General features: G+C 36.7%; 1 long non-coding RNA gene across 1 annotated transcript; it reads left to right on the top strand.

Annotated features, from left to right (window-relative positions):
- Positions 1–3,523: 3,523 nt before the first annotated feature.
- On the top strand, positions 3,524–14,977 carry LOC110676830. The gene is made up of 2 exons (XR_002500760.1): positions 3,524–3,938; positions 14,674–14,977. It is a non-coding gene; the product is annotated as an uncharacterized LOC110676830 (long non-coding RNA).
- The last annotated feature ends 494 nt before the right edge of the window (positions 14,978–15,471 follow it).

Genomic DNA, 15,471 nt, shown 5'->3' with positions numbered 1-15,471 from the left:
AGGAAAAAAATAGTCCTTTCAAAACCGCAAACGTTTTTTTGCGTCCAAACTAATGCTAGCAGTCGAAAAAAGCCCCATAAAATATTATTATTTGAAAATAACCATGATACCATAAGAGATAGTATTTTGATAGTTAAACAACTTTGCAGAAGACATAAACAATGTTAAGCATTCTAGGAAAAAGCTTATTTAATTTAAATTTTTAAGGGGAATTTTACGATAATTGGGCACATCATATAATGTATAAGAGGTAGAAATTTGTTGACTTCGACAATGTGGGCTTCATGGCCGTGCGGTTTTTTTTTCTCTGTTCGGATGCGCCACAGCGACCAGTATTTAGATCTATTGTGGCATTACCCGTATCCTTAGTGTATAGTGCATGTCACATAACTCCATTTCCATTGATAGGTAATGAAGCATCGATTTCTGTACAGTTCTTGTTTTGATTCCTCAGGTATTGACAAAAATCGACTATGATGAAAAGGTCCCGCTATTTACATCCTTCATAGAAATTTACATCTCAGCGAAGGCGCGCCCCTTAGCAAACATAATCGATTAAATTTCTGAGGAACCAAATCGGTACCGTAAAACGGGGTAACTTTGATAGTTTTTTCGAAGAAAACTTCAATATTTATGCATGCTGTTTCAAAGATGTACAATTTATATTTTTAAAACAAGTACTGGCATCCTAGTTATCGATTACAGTCGATAGATAGGCAAAAGATTTATTATGAATGGATATATAATTTTTCATATAATCGAAAGTTGGTTTTCTGTTTTGGGGTAACTTTGATAATGGAGTATGATTCGAACAAAATTGAATGAATAACGAACATTTGTAGGGCATTGCATACCTCTAGGCGTTTAACGTTATATGGAAATTTGTGACTTAGATTACAAAAATGGTCCCAGTTTGTGAAAATGCTTTTCGCTAAGAGATTTGAGACCGTATTCAAGTTCGATGATAACTAGGCTATCAAAGATAAGCGGCCATCTATTCAAAACTACATCAAATAGTGATCGTAGAACAGATTGTTTGTAAGCGTTTCGAAAATGCTAAAATTGTGTAATTTTTTTAAATTCGTATAAAAAGCCTAATATGTTCTTGATTTAAATGAAAACCGCTCTTACATGAAGTGTCATACTAATATTCTTTAGTTTTGCATTCGTTTTGCTTAACTGATTAAGAGAAATTATGATATTTTGTTTAGTATGTGGTGGGTCTCGCACTATCAAAGTTACCCGCATTATCAAAGTTACCCCGTTTTACGGTACTACTGATATTTGACCATGCAACGGAACTCTAGTCACATTCTTGTTTTGCTTTTAGTTTAGTTTAGTTTAGTCCCAGAAAAATACTAGAAAAAAGGGGCTTTATGCTAGCAGCAAAACCGAATCAAGCTAGAAAATTTGTTTAGTAATCAGAATTCACGTGAGTCCTTGAATTACCAGTACTTACAGTCCTTGTTGAGTTAACACTCATGATTGTTATCCTGGCTTCAAGTGTAGTCTCGGGTCTGACCAACTCCGACTAACTTACCCTAGCCCGACAAACAAGATGAGACTAGGGTTCAAATTGGTAGATCTGGAAGCATTAACGTGTTGGTGTCTTTTTTTTAAGTGTTTTGAATTAATATGTGCTAAATTTTGACTGAAGATACCAACCATCTTTCTTAATTAGGTAAAAACAATATGTTTTATCTCACTTTTAGGTGATATAGTCACGGCCAGGTGTCAAAATAAGCGCATTTACAAATCAAGAAACTTCTCTGTACACAACTACCGAAAAGCTAAACATTACATATAGTTTGCAATTGGATTAAATGGACAAATTGATGTGAAGTTTAGCAAAAAAGTTACACGTCTTCTCAGTGAGAATCGGACTCACGACTCCCTGATCTCTTGTTAGGTCGCATTACGCCTACGCCATGAGAGGACTCACTAGAGATCAGGCAGTCGTGAGTTAGATTCTCACAGGGAAGACGTGTTTTCTTTTTCGCAAAACTTCACATCAATTTGTCCATTTAATCAAATTGCAAACTATATGTAATGTTTAGCTCTTCGGTAGTTTTTAAACTTCCACTTGGCTGGTCAGCCGTAAACTACGATTCATAATTAAAAACAAGTATTCTCTGTAAAAAATTTTTTTCTCTAAAATCAACGCTTTTAAGCGCTTTATCGAAATATCACGAAATCGGAAAAAAATCACTGTTCAATGCAAACTTGCCTCCACTATGGACAAAAGATTTTTACTTGTAGAATTTCTTGAAATACAAACGAAACATGAATCAACTAATACAATGTTTTAGAGGTAATATATTAAGGTTTAACTGCCCCCTCCAGCTCCACCTTGCTGAAATACTTTTAATAGAATTAATGTCTTCAGCGGACTGTTAGTTGCGAATTTTACCAAAATGACCAACGAGCTTAGTTTAAGAAATCTACAGTATTATATACATTTATAAAAGATTTATAAAATTCAGTTGCTTAATTTAGATTTAACATTTATGTAACTACAATCACGAAACCAGTAACCACCCTATCGGCTACATTATTTCCACACCGAGATTCACTCGTTTCAGCTACGAAAAATCAGGCTGTTGTCCGCTTGTAGCAACAAAACATTTATTTGGAATATCGATCGATAATTTTAAATACACTTCTCGGCCTCAACAGCGAGCTTTCCAGATCCACTTCCTCGTCCCCATCCGCTTTCCTTCATCAACGAGCATTAGAATCCCCTACAAAGATAAGTAGGTATCCAACTTTTTACACATACAGAGTTCCTAACCGCCCTGGCTAGCAAACAGCAGCGCCCATGTGGCACCAAAAACTACTCGATTCGGGAATGGTAGCTAAACTAATGGGCGTTTAAAGAAGGGGAACACTCTGTGCTAAAAATTGTGATGTGCTCAGTGAATCAATTGGCAGCCAACACGCACCAACAAAAACATTGTCATCTCTTATTCTTCTTACAACAATTTTATTCCACAACATCAGTTTATCACCACTTGAACAGAATATGACAATAATCGATCACCACGTGCGCAGCGATTTTCTAGGCTTCGCATTGCAAATTTCGAGAACTTTCTCCGTGTTGGTAAACATGGACACATTTTCGAACAGCATCCATAAAATAAATTTGGTTTTGTGTTTAAAATAACTGAGTAATCGCGAAATGTTGCGCGATGTGATTATCATGACAATTTGGCTTTCGATTGTATCCCTATCTGCAGAAGTTGTGACAAATGGTTGTTAGTGAGCTTGCTTTGTTGTTTGTTTTTCGTCTGTTTTGATGACAATTTAATAACTTGATGTGCTGTTTCTGGTTAAACTATCTAGTGACGTTTATTCTTTTCCTAAGACATAATAATATTTTCCCACTCTGGCATACCTACACAGCCAGTGAGATCAAGTGTGGAGCACTCGCTGGCTTGGGTTGGGTTGGGTCTGGGCTGGGTGGTGTACCATTGCGTATGCGCATCGAAAAAGCTCTCCCGTTGCATTGTATGGGTGTCCGCACTTCGGGGGGAAGCACGTGTGTATGCAGCGGGATTATGTTTTGGCAGTTTCGGGGGAGCTTTCGGAAATAATGTAGGTCCCTACATATCGCCCATCAACTAACAGCTACAGCAGCAGCAGCAGCAGCAGCAGCAGCAAAGTGCCGAGAAATTGGTTTGCTTTTTATTAGAAAATTCCAAAACATATAAGACACCGAGGATTTTGCAGGGACGGGATGGCGATGGGAAGATTTCTGTGTGTCGTTTTTTTTTAGATGGTTGGGATAATTTGACATTTTGACCAGCGCTGCTGATTGGATATTGAGAACGCTCCGTGTGTGACACCATTTCTGCTGTGCTTGACTTTTTATGCAAATGTTGTGATGAGCCAACAGTGTAGAAGATGATTTAAAGGTTTTTTTTTTCGGATGGTTTTAGGTAGGTCAACGGTTCGTTTGAATAGGTAAATATACTGTTGTGTAAATTAGACTGTAGGATCTTCGAATTTTCTTAACGTTTTGAAAATGGGGACATGCTTTATGATTTTTCTGGCTTCAAACCTAAAACAGAGTAAACATTTTTGAGTTGATTCAACACTTTGTTAGGAATGTAGCACTTTATTTTTTTAATCGGAGCTGGGTTTCCGTAAACCTAGAAGTAAAGTTCGCGCCTATGCTGAGGGTGTCTGAGTTCGATTCCAGGTCGGTCCACGATCTTTTCGTTATGGACATATCCTTGAATTATTCGTGCCTGTCACCCGTTATATGAATGCAGAAATGGCCACTTAGGCAAAGAAAGCTCAAAGTAAATGACTGTGGAAGAGCTCATTATAATATATAACTATAGTATATAAATATATATAAATATATAACTATAGTACATTCAGCTGAAAAACAGGCATTGTGCTAGTTTGGGGCGTAATGCTAAAAAGAAGAAGAAGAAAAGCTATACGGCGATTGACAATTTAAAATAAGTTTTCGTTCATGTTTTAAGTTTTTGATAGTCAATTGATGAATTGTTATAACTAGTAAAATAAATCGTACGAATTACATGCAATCTGACAACTAAAAATTGTGCACCAATTCCATATATACTGGGGCAATAATATATTCACTTGTGAAGACCATTAGCATTTAAGCAATTTTTCTTGAACAATTGTAGCGAAATTAAAATACCATTACTAAATTTTGTCAAAAAAATTGTCATAACGGTAACCCCACAAGAAGTTCTTCAAGCGTACCGTGGACTTCTAGTGTAGATGTTCTAGAAATCAAATTTACGAAGAGCTTTGAAATGAGCAATTGACATCTTTGGCAAGCACATTGAAAAGTCACGCCTGTAAGTCCACAAAGAATCAAGTCAGAAATGAACCAAAAATATTTCCAAGATTCCGATAAGAAACCTCTTAAAAGGATCTTGCAAAAATCTAACAAGAAACATTAAGTTGTGAAGATTTCAACAAAATTTCTCACCAGCAATATATCAACGATATTCTAAAAAGTAGGATGAAGATTTCCTGAAGAACTATACCACAAGATTTGAAAGATTGCTACAAGTACTCCCAAGGATTTCATCCGAATCCGCGAAGTTTTTACCAGGGTAATTTCCAGAGATATGTTAGGTATTCACTTGTAGCATGCTGCTTTAATTGAAAGCCGTTGGAAAAATTCTTTGAAAATTTCACCAGAAACTTTTCAACAAACCTTTTCCAATATTCATCAAGACTCTTTTCAGAAATCTTTCAGGAATTACAAAACAGTCATAATTCTCATAAAATACTTGCTGATAGATTTGAGTAGTTACCAACAATGTTTCAATTAAAAACAATAATTACTTTCTAATGTCCTCATTCCCGTCAATAGCTCACAAAGGAACATCCAAGAAAAGTTTCGAGGATATCGACTGGAAGTTTGTCCAAGGATAAAGTTGAATGACAGTCATTCATTATGTTTCTAGAGATAGGAATGATGTAAATTTCAATTTGAATCGAAAAAAATCATACAAAGTCGCAAGAACTTTACCAGTTATGTCAAAATAAAAAAAAACAAAAACAAAATATTTACTTATTTTAAATAACAACGATAATAAAGATCTCTTGCAATAAATCTGGTAAGAAATTCCTTACATAAACTACCAATGCATTGGTTCATAAATTATGAACAACTACAAAATCACAATGTCTTCGCGGACCCCTTGACAAGTCGTCACGACCCCTAGGGGTCAGCGGACCACCGGTTATGAAACCAAGCCCTAGATCGCAAAAATGATTGAATATTTTTTCATCATATTTGAAATCAGTGCTGTATACAACAGACATTTCTCGTGACGTTCTTTTGACTTCCATGGTAAGCGATCAATTGATTTCTCTACACTCATTCGCTACCGTCACCTCTCATACACAGCACGAGCAACGATCATCGAGAAACACAAAAACTTTGAAATGAATGTCGTTTAACACGATGATATTTTCAGAAATCATAAATATTGCACGAATTTCTGAAACGGCCAATAGTTCAAGAATAGTTGTATCTTGCTTGTTATGTCGAATGAAAGCAGCCCTCATTATGAAAAAAGAAGGAAATTGAAACAAACCCGAACCGTTTTGTGGCGATGCTATCGTGGTCATCTGCATTCAATACATTGCTCTTTCGTACGTTAGTTTGATCGCTCTTGTTGTGAATGCTGAAGGCAAAGGCTGATTGCTTAATACACTGCCTGCAATACTGGAAAATGTCTCCTAATGCTTCTGAAACTAAACTTACAATATGAACCGAATGATCTTTATTTGAACCCTTCAAGCAACCCTTCAAGAAAGGGGTTCCAATGAGTAAAATTAACACCTCTACAGTAGTGATAACCTGCAGAATTTTTTTCTCAGTACAACAGATGTAAAAATCGTGATTCAGTTTATTGTTTTATTTTTCATTTTCTTTGAGAAAGTAAATACAAATCAGTTGCCATCAAGAAATTAGAAAATTAGGAAATTAGGTTTGTTGGAATTTTTAAGATACGACTAGAGTAGTACCAGACTCATAAATGTTCATGGCTTAAATACGATTGCAATCATTTGCAACAGACTTTCATTAAAGTATTGTTTTGTGAACCGACTAATCAGATTTAAGTATTGTTTTGAAACCGAATAACATTTTTTTTTCTTCAAAGTGCTCAGTAAGCCAAAAGGTCTGAAGAATACTGTAGGAATGTAACCCATCAATGCTATAGTGCTCTGCAGTATTTTTATTTTTTATGGGATTTTGACGATATATTTGGATATTTTGGAATCTACACGGAACATTCTATCCTGACGTTGAAAAAGGTGTTCAGAGTTAGCAGAGTTTCCTCGAGCGACCTTTCAGTTCCAAATTCATCCCCTACGTTTCATTTGAAAGTTGTTCAAATTCTTGCAGTAATCTTTAAAAGACATACAAATTCTAGAGCTATTTCAGTTACAAATTTTGCTGGAATTCCTGAGAGATTGCATTGAGAAATTGGTTCATGCATCGCTGGGAGAATTCCTGAATGTATTTCTCGAATATTTCCTGAGTGAATACCAGTAGGAATTTCTGAAGATATATCTGGAAGCATTTTTGTAGGAAACCCGGTGGAAATTCTAAAGCAAGGAATGCCTAAAAGAATTCTTGAAGAGATCATTGGGAATATAGGAAAAGAACAGGGAAAGGAAAACTTGAGGGGATTCGTTAAGGAATCCCAAGGGAATTTCTACAAGAATTGTTACAGGGAATACTGAAGGAATCTTTGGGAGAACCACTAAAGGTATCCTTCGAGAAAATCCTGAAGGATTCATAGATGAAACTTGCTAGGGATCCTTGAGGTAATGCCTGAATTAATCCCTGGGGGAGTTCGTAAAATAAATTTATTTAGGATATCCTTGATGGAACCCTGGAGTGTTCTTGAAACAATCCTGGGAGCTCGAGGAGCATACCTCATGGAATTCATAGGAGCAGCATCTGGAGAAAATTCATGCGAAATCAACAAATGGCGGAACTCCTAGAAGATTTTCTGGGGGAATTCCTTAAAGAATCCCTAAATTAACATGTGAAAGCATTTCTTGTGACATTCCTGAATCAATCCTCGAAGAATTTTCTGAAAGAATTTCTAGACGAAATTTTCCTAAATCAATTTCTAAAAGCAACTCCGGGGTAATCCTTGCAGCAATTACAGGAAACATTAATGGAAGAATTTCTTAACGTGTACCTCGAGCTTCTTTGAAACATATAATGGTGCAACTCCATAAGAAATTTAATGAAGAAACAATGCACATCCGGTTCCGGGTTATTTGACCGAATGCCATTTGACCGAAAGGGTCATCTGGCCGAATGCCGTTTGGCCGAATGCCATTTGGCCGGAATTAAAAAGAAAAGTGAACTGCAGTTAGCATGCATTTGTAATAACTTTGAAAGCTGAATTTCCAAGAACTTATGCAGCTCATTCATTAAAAAGGATAAATCATCATTGATATACAAATGATTAGCTTTTTAGTGTTAATTCAAGAAACAGTCAGTGACGAAAGAAGAACATCCCAAACTTATGCAATTATTCACTTCTTTACTAGTCTTGATGTGTTTCTGGAGTCAAGATGAGTGAAGTTCAAACTTCGTCCCGATTTTATTATTTTATTGGAGCTCTTATATAGTGCCAATCATGACGTCCCATCACACCATAAAAATCAACACATTATTAAGTTGATCAGTTGTTGGGCTACATTTATGAATCCTACACATAAACTTTGTATCAATTTAATTTTTTGTTCGTAATGCGGCCAAACGTAGCCGGACACCTGCACATCCATATCTAGGATGATAAGAATGTTTTCGCCGTTACTTAGCTATTAAATTACTTAGTATGATTCGAGGAATTGGAGCAAATCGATCCTGCAGAAGGACGAATTAGTCGTGAACCGTTTAGATACTGTTAAAAACTGACTACAAACGCAATGCTGGTAGCCATTATCGCTAGCAGAGAAGTTTAGGATGTTTTTCCTTCAGCTATGACTGTTTCTTGAACTAGCACTGAAGAGCTTATTATTTTTAAATCAATGATGATTTATCCTTCTTTAAGTATAAGCTACATAATTTTTTTGGAATTCATTACAAATGCATGCTAACTATAGTTCACTTTTGTTTTCAATTTCGTCCAAACGGCATTCGGCCAAATGACCCTTTCGGCCAAATGACCCTTTCGGCCAAATGCCCCTTTCGGCCAAATGGCGTTCGGCCAAACGGCATTCGGTCAAATGGCGTTCGGCAAAATGGCCCGGAACCTTTAGACCCGTACAGTGTTCTAGTTTCAATGTTTTAGAAAAACAGATTTGGATCATATTTGCCGCAGAACCCAAATTTCTATCTCTTATGGTTCGTGAGGTATGATTTTTTTACAAAACAAAATAATTAAAGGTGCAATGGAGGTATTTCTAAAGTAAAGTGGAAACTCCCAGAGATATCTCGAAGGAAAGTCAGAACAGGGATCCCCAGAAAATCCACATTAGAGGTAAGCACGAAAAGAATTTTAAAATTTCTGAACGGAAAACAGAATGATTTATTGTAATTTTATGGCTTTCTCAGTCTAATAAATTAAAACGGCTTGTTTGGCTAAGCCCGACGTTTCGGTCCCATGTATTGGACCTTTTTCAAGGGATAAGCAGTCAACCGTCTCTCGTCACCTAATGTATACATTTTTAGGAGAGATGGAGCTTCTTGTAGTGCCATTTAACATTGGGTGTTAAAAATCTAGGAGGTGGGACTGACTACACTACGCACTACTCAAAGATAACACAATTCGCAAAACGCAAACTTTTTGCGAATGTTTGCGAATGTTTGCGAATATATTTTTCAAAGAAGCTAGTACCTCGAGAAGAAATTTAGAAATTCTTTCATGAATGTTTCCTGTAATTGCTGCAAGGATTATCCCGGAGTTGCTTTTAGAAATTGATTTAGGAAAATTTCGTCTAGAAATTATTTCAGATAATTCTTCGAGGATCTATTCAAGAATGTCACAAGGAATGTTTTCACATGTTAATTTAATTTAATTATTTAATTATTTTTTTTTTTAACTTAATCAATTGGTCATTAGCTGGTGGTGACCAATCGATTAGGTTTTCAGCTAAACCGGATGTTTGGTTCTCCAGATCCGTGCTCTCGAAAATTTGAACTTTGGTTTCGATTCATCTTCACCTTTTTGAATTCCCCCAAAAAATCTTCTAGGAGTTCCGCCTTTTGTTGATTTCTAATGATTTTTTTCCAGATGCTGCTCCTATGGATTCCATCAGGTATGCTACTCGAGATTCCATCAAATATTCGCTCAGGAATTCCTTCAGGATTGTTTCAAGAACACTATAGGGGTTCCATCAAGGATATTCCAAATAGATCTTACGAACTTCCCCAGGGATCTATTCAGGCATTACCCCAGGGATTCTTAGAAAGTTTCATCTATGAATCCTTCAGGATTTCCTCGAAGGATACCTTTAGTGGTTCTCCCAAAGATTTCTTCAGTATTCCCTGTAACAGTAACCCTGTAACTTAACGAATCCCCTCAAGTTTTCATTCGCAAACATTCGCAAACAGTTTGCGTTTTGCGAATTGTGTTATCGTTGAGTAGTGCGTAGTGTAGTCAGTCCCACCCCCTAGATTTTTAACACCCAATGTTAAATGGCACTACAAGAAGCTCCATCTCTCCTAAAAATTTATACATTAGGTGACGAGAGTCAACCGCTTATCCCTTGAAAAAGGTCCAATACACGGGACCGAAACGTCGGGCTTAGCCAAACAAGCCGTTTTAATTTATTAGACTGAGAAAGCCATAAAATTACAATTGTCCTCCCAGTCGCAACACTATCACTAAGAATGATTGATTCAAATTTAAAATCAGTAGCTGGTATCTTAGGAAATACATGTTTTGTGAAGCATGTCAACAAGTTGAATATACAACTCTATGGTACAAATAAACAGACGTGAGACTTAGAACAATTTCCTTTAAAATCCATTGCCTAATTCACACAATAATCATCTGCTGGCACATATGCTGATGCTCAGATTATGATTATGTCCAACATGGCCTTCGGGTTCCATCCCGTTAGGCTGAATGGCGTTAGGCCGAAAGGGTCGTTAGCCCGAAAATGGCCGATAGCTCCAATGAACCGTAAGGTCGAATGGGTAATAAATAGGGATAGGTCTGGACAAGTTTCGTCATCTAGAAGCAGTCGCATGAATTTATAGGTCGCACATTAGGCCGAATGCTGTAGGCCAAAATAACATTGGATCATTTACTACAATTTTAAATCGTCAACTGATGAATGAGTGTTTTTTCCTTCCTTTAAACAAAGGCTGTTCTTTATTGTTATATTTCGCATCGGTTATTGGGGGCTTCTAGGTAATGCAAATTATCCTGACCTAGCAACTAGCAATCCATTCGACCTATAAATTTATGTGACTGTTTCTAGGTGATGCAACTTGTCCGGACCTATCCCTATTTATTACCCAATCGACCTTACGGTTCATTGGAACTATCGGCCATTTTCGGCCTAACGACCATTTCGGCCTAACGACCATTTCGGCCTAACGACCCTTTCGGCCTAACGACATTCGGCCTAACGACATTCGGCATAAGGGCATTTGACCCTAACGGCATTCATCCTAACGACTTGCACCCGCCTGCAGATGGCGCTAGTGAGAAAAATCAAACACGAAGGAAAATGCCTCAAATTGTGAGACATGAAACTATAAACCTACTATTTGATATAGTCGTTTCTAGTCCACACAGATTCTGTCCAATGTATGTTGAGGAATTTCTTTCCGAGAAATACTATCCCGAGGTTCAATCTTTTTCGATTATTTTAATAAATTTTCTAGGAAATATTCTTAAGCTTCCTCAAGAGTCCAGGAGTTATTTTATAGATCCTTGTTCAATAAGGATGATTTTGAAACTAACCCATGATTAATCAGATATTTTTCTAGGGTTTTCTGTTTCAGAATAATTTGCTTGGCATTTCTCTTGAGACATTTCTATAAGAATTCCTGAAAAAACTTCCAAAGCTTATTTGAGAAAATCTCAAAGAATTACTGGAGGAATTTCTGTAGAAATCTAAGAACGAATCTCTTAAGCAATTTCTGAGGGATCTTTAGAGAAATCCCTAGTAGAAATCTGAAATAAATCCTAAAAGACCATTTCAAAGAAAATCTTTAGAAATTTCTGTAGAACTTATTGATTTAAGTTTAGAAGACGGATCGGGAATCTTGAAGGATGTCTCATGGTAATCGTTGAATGAATGAATGGATAAAATCTTGGAGGGATTAGGACTTCCTTGAAAAAAAATCTCAATGAATTTTTGGAATAATTGATGATGATGATTTCTGAAAAAATCTTTGGATAATTACAATTTCTGTGATTCTCCTTTGGTTAATCCAGGTTGAATTCCTGAGGAATCAAAAACAAACAAAATTCTTGAAGAAATTTCTTAGGAAAATACGTGGAGAAATTCCTTGGGAAATAATCACTATTTATGTTTAAATATTTATGTATAAACATTATTGTATAATATTGGTACCAAAATGATGCCTTGAGAAACACCAGCTCCTACAAAAAGTCTTTCGGAATTGAAGTTCTGATAATTGACCTGAAGTGTACGATTTGACAGATAACTTTGGATTATTCTAACAATGTATGTTGGAAAATTAAAGTTGTTTTTTTAATTTTACAATCAGGCCTTCATGTTAAACACTTTTGAATGCTTTTCTGGGCATAGAAGATGTGGAATAGCCTTCAGATTTGTTTGTACGAATCAAATTTGTTACTCGTAAAAGTTGATGAGGTATCGAATGTTATTTTTGGAATCCGAACTGATCATTGGCAAACATTGTACTTTCGTTTATGTGAACTATCATTCTGTTCCAAAAAAATATTGATAGAGGAAGTAACTTGCAATTGATACCAATCAAATTTAGACTCCAACATATAAGAGTATTCACTATGGTAGGTAAACAACTCCAATCATTGTTCACCTATAACCCTACAGCTTCGACATCATGCCATGAGTACACCCACCACCTGAAAAGCACTTTTCTGGTACACATCACACAGCACGTCGTTACCTGGAGTGGGCCCCTTGCGCTTTTGGGACAGTGTCGCTTTCAAGCCCACCAACTCTCTCGACCTGCAGCGGAAATTATACCCATTACGAAATTTTCCAAACCAAAATTGCCTCCATCGTTTTCGATAGACCCCATTGTGTTTATGCTCAGGAAAGGCGTCATTCGGAGTCCCACACGAGTGATATGCGTGTTCAAGATTTCAGTACTGACAAACGCCTTATAGGATGCCGATGATGGTCAACTTGTGGGCCGCCTAGATGAGGGAACTGAATATGATGTAGGTGGGCAGCAGTAGTGGCCGTACCTTGTACCTCTATACTACTGGGTATCCCAAGCTAGGGGCAAAAAGAGAAACGTTTCACCCTGAACCTTCTTGCCTCTGCTCGAAGCGGAGGAAGGTTTCGCTTCGCGGCTGATACTCGCTGACATGTTTGGTTTTTGTTATGCTCTGCGGTGTCTATGACTAGATTAGGGCGGTGCAAATCATAATAAAGATTGAAAATTGCATCTCTCATATCTAACTTACAATCCTTATGATGAAAAAAGGTTTTCAATGCTTATTATGAAAAAGGATTTCCGTGCGCTTGCTCATCCTCTATGAGTGACAGATTCAAGACCAATCATGTTCGGTTTGCGTTATGCGAGTGCGAGAAGGTGTTCGTGTTCAGTCGAGGATGTATTGTCAACTGGTGAGCTCGTTTCATGCTTATGATATCACACTTTTATCCTGAAAACGGTACGTTTATGTAATTTTCAAACAAACTGTGGATCGTTCGTCACTACAAGTGTCGACATAAAGACTTATTCCTGTTTTATATAGTTTTTTAATACACACATACCTTTCTTTTTTGTCGTTACCTAAAATACCATTTGAATAGCTTGACATTATGAATGTCAACGTACTTTAATCTTGTACCAATATCTATCGTTATATTTTCACAACGAGATAAAAATCCAAAACTCTAGTAAGAGTCGTGATTTAATTCTTATCCATGGATTGCATCACCGACCGAAGGTGACTCTCAAATATTTTTCTTCCCTCATTAATAATCACCCTTTCCGTGGTGATTGTGGAGATGTAGAGTTATTCTTGGTCTCTAGGAGCAACAATCACTACACGCTAACATTCCTTCCTCATCCCAAATGACTGTAAGGACTTGGCCGACACCGTTGTCGATCGATTATATCAGAGCTGTTAAAATGTGCACTTCAAGAGTAAGCAGAAACTCCCATCTCTTGTTCGTTTGGATCGAAGTGGAATTCTTACCAGTTCCGATCAATCACGTAGTAGCAACCATTGACATGTACCGTTATGCTATGCTAAATATTTTAAGGAAGATTTGAAAAATTGTACATTCAAACTATTTAGAAATTGGAACCGCCCTAGTCTAGATGCGGCAGCTGATCCACTGCTATCGAGGTTCGAGTCATGGTGCTTTGGCCCATCACGGTTCTCTATGTTTGTGTGGGTATGTGTATAGTAGCTAGGTTTAATAGTAAACGATGTTGTGTAAATGAATTAGATTGTAGGTCAATCGATGGTTGTAGGTACACCCTTCGAGTTGCTTGTTGTAAGGTGATGAAGAGCGCCTAGCTCAGGGACGTTCCATCGCTATCGGTCGATGTAGGTGTCGAGAGGAAGATGATGTCTTTATGACCGAATCATTACTGATGCAATTGAATTTTCTACGATACTGATGATGCTTGGTAGTTCTGGGTTTCAGTGTAATGATGACACTAATCATCGTTCGAGCTTATGGATATTACTCGATGAAATTTAAATTCAATTTGGTATCAATCAATGGACGATGATCATCACAATGGATTACTTAATAGGTTGATAGATAGCTTGGAAACCTATGTTTTTTTTGTTAGATATAACCCAACTGATACGATTCGAATTTGTAAATGGTTTTTTATTAGACTTTCGAATCAAAGGTGATATTAAGGCAAATTTGTTGTGAAATGTATGGAAATTATAGCCAAAATAATCTGGGCAAACTTAATATAAAATCAAATTAAACATACATGATACCAGGAGTTTAGTAACGAATCTCTTATTTTTTCAGGAATTTATTGATGTGAAACAGCTTAGAGTTCAAACTAAATTTTGAAATAAAACTTAACAGCGATGTTTCTATTTCAGCACTAGCAGAAAGCTTAAAAAAGGAAATTAATTGGCTTCGTCGGTGCACTATTTCATTAGTTTACTGTGATTGTAATCATGAGTAGGATGATGCATGTCAGCCATTTTGACGGCCATCTCAGGGTCCCTAGATGTTTCACATTAAGAGTGTAGCCGCTATTGGAGTAACAAAGACATTTTGCAAATACAGTTGACTCTCCACATATCGATATCGAAGGGACCATCGAGATAGAGAAAGATTGAGACATAGAACATTTTTTTATGAATACTAGCTTGAAAATCACTCCGTTACCAGGAAAATCAAAAACAAACAGATGTCATTTCGTTTTCGCAAATTGTTTTGAATCCCTAAAATATAGCCTAGTAACCTTTGAAAATGGGCATATCGATATACGCAGAGAAAATCGCAAATAAAAATCACTTCGAGATAGGGATATATCGAGATAAGAAGGATTTCGAGATATGGAGAGTGGAAATGTAAGAATGAAGCGACCGAAAAAATCATTGACATATAGAGCGATATCGAGATGTAGAATATCAATATGTGGTGAAGCGACCGTAGATGGTTAAATTATTCTTGATTCTCCATTCTAAACATCTAGTCAAATATCTTACGAGTAATCCTGTAATACAAAGTCAGAAGCCGTTTAAACATCATTCTACGAGTCCGACATCTCACACAAAGAGACTGGAATAAAATAAGAAAAATGCTGGGCATCTT

The sequence above is a fragment of the Aedes aegypti genome, chromosome 2 (assembly GCF_002204515.2).
Source record: "Aedes aegypti strain LVP_AGWG chromosome 2, AaegL5.0 Primary Assembly, whole genome shotgun sequence".
In the NCBI taxonomy this organism is placed as follows: domain Eukaryota; kingdom Metazoa; phylum Arthropoda; class Insecta; order Diptera; family Culicidae; genus Aedes; species Aedes aegypti.
The sequence above is the reverse complement of the archived record's forward strand: the minus strand, read 5'-3'. Positions and strand labels throughout refer to the sequence as shown.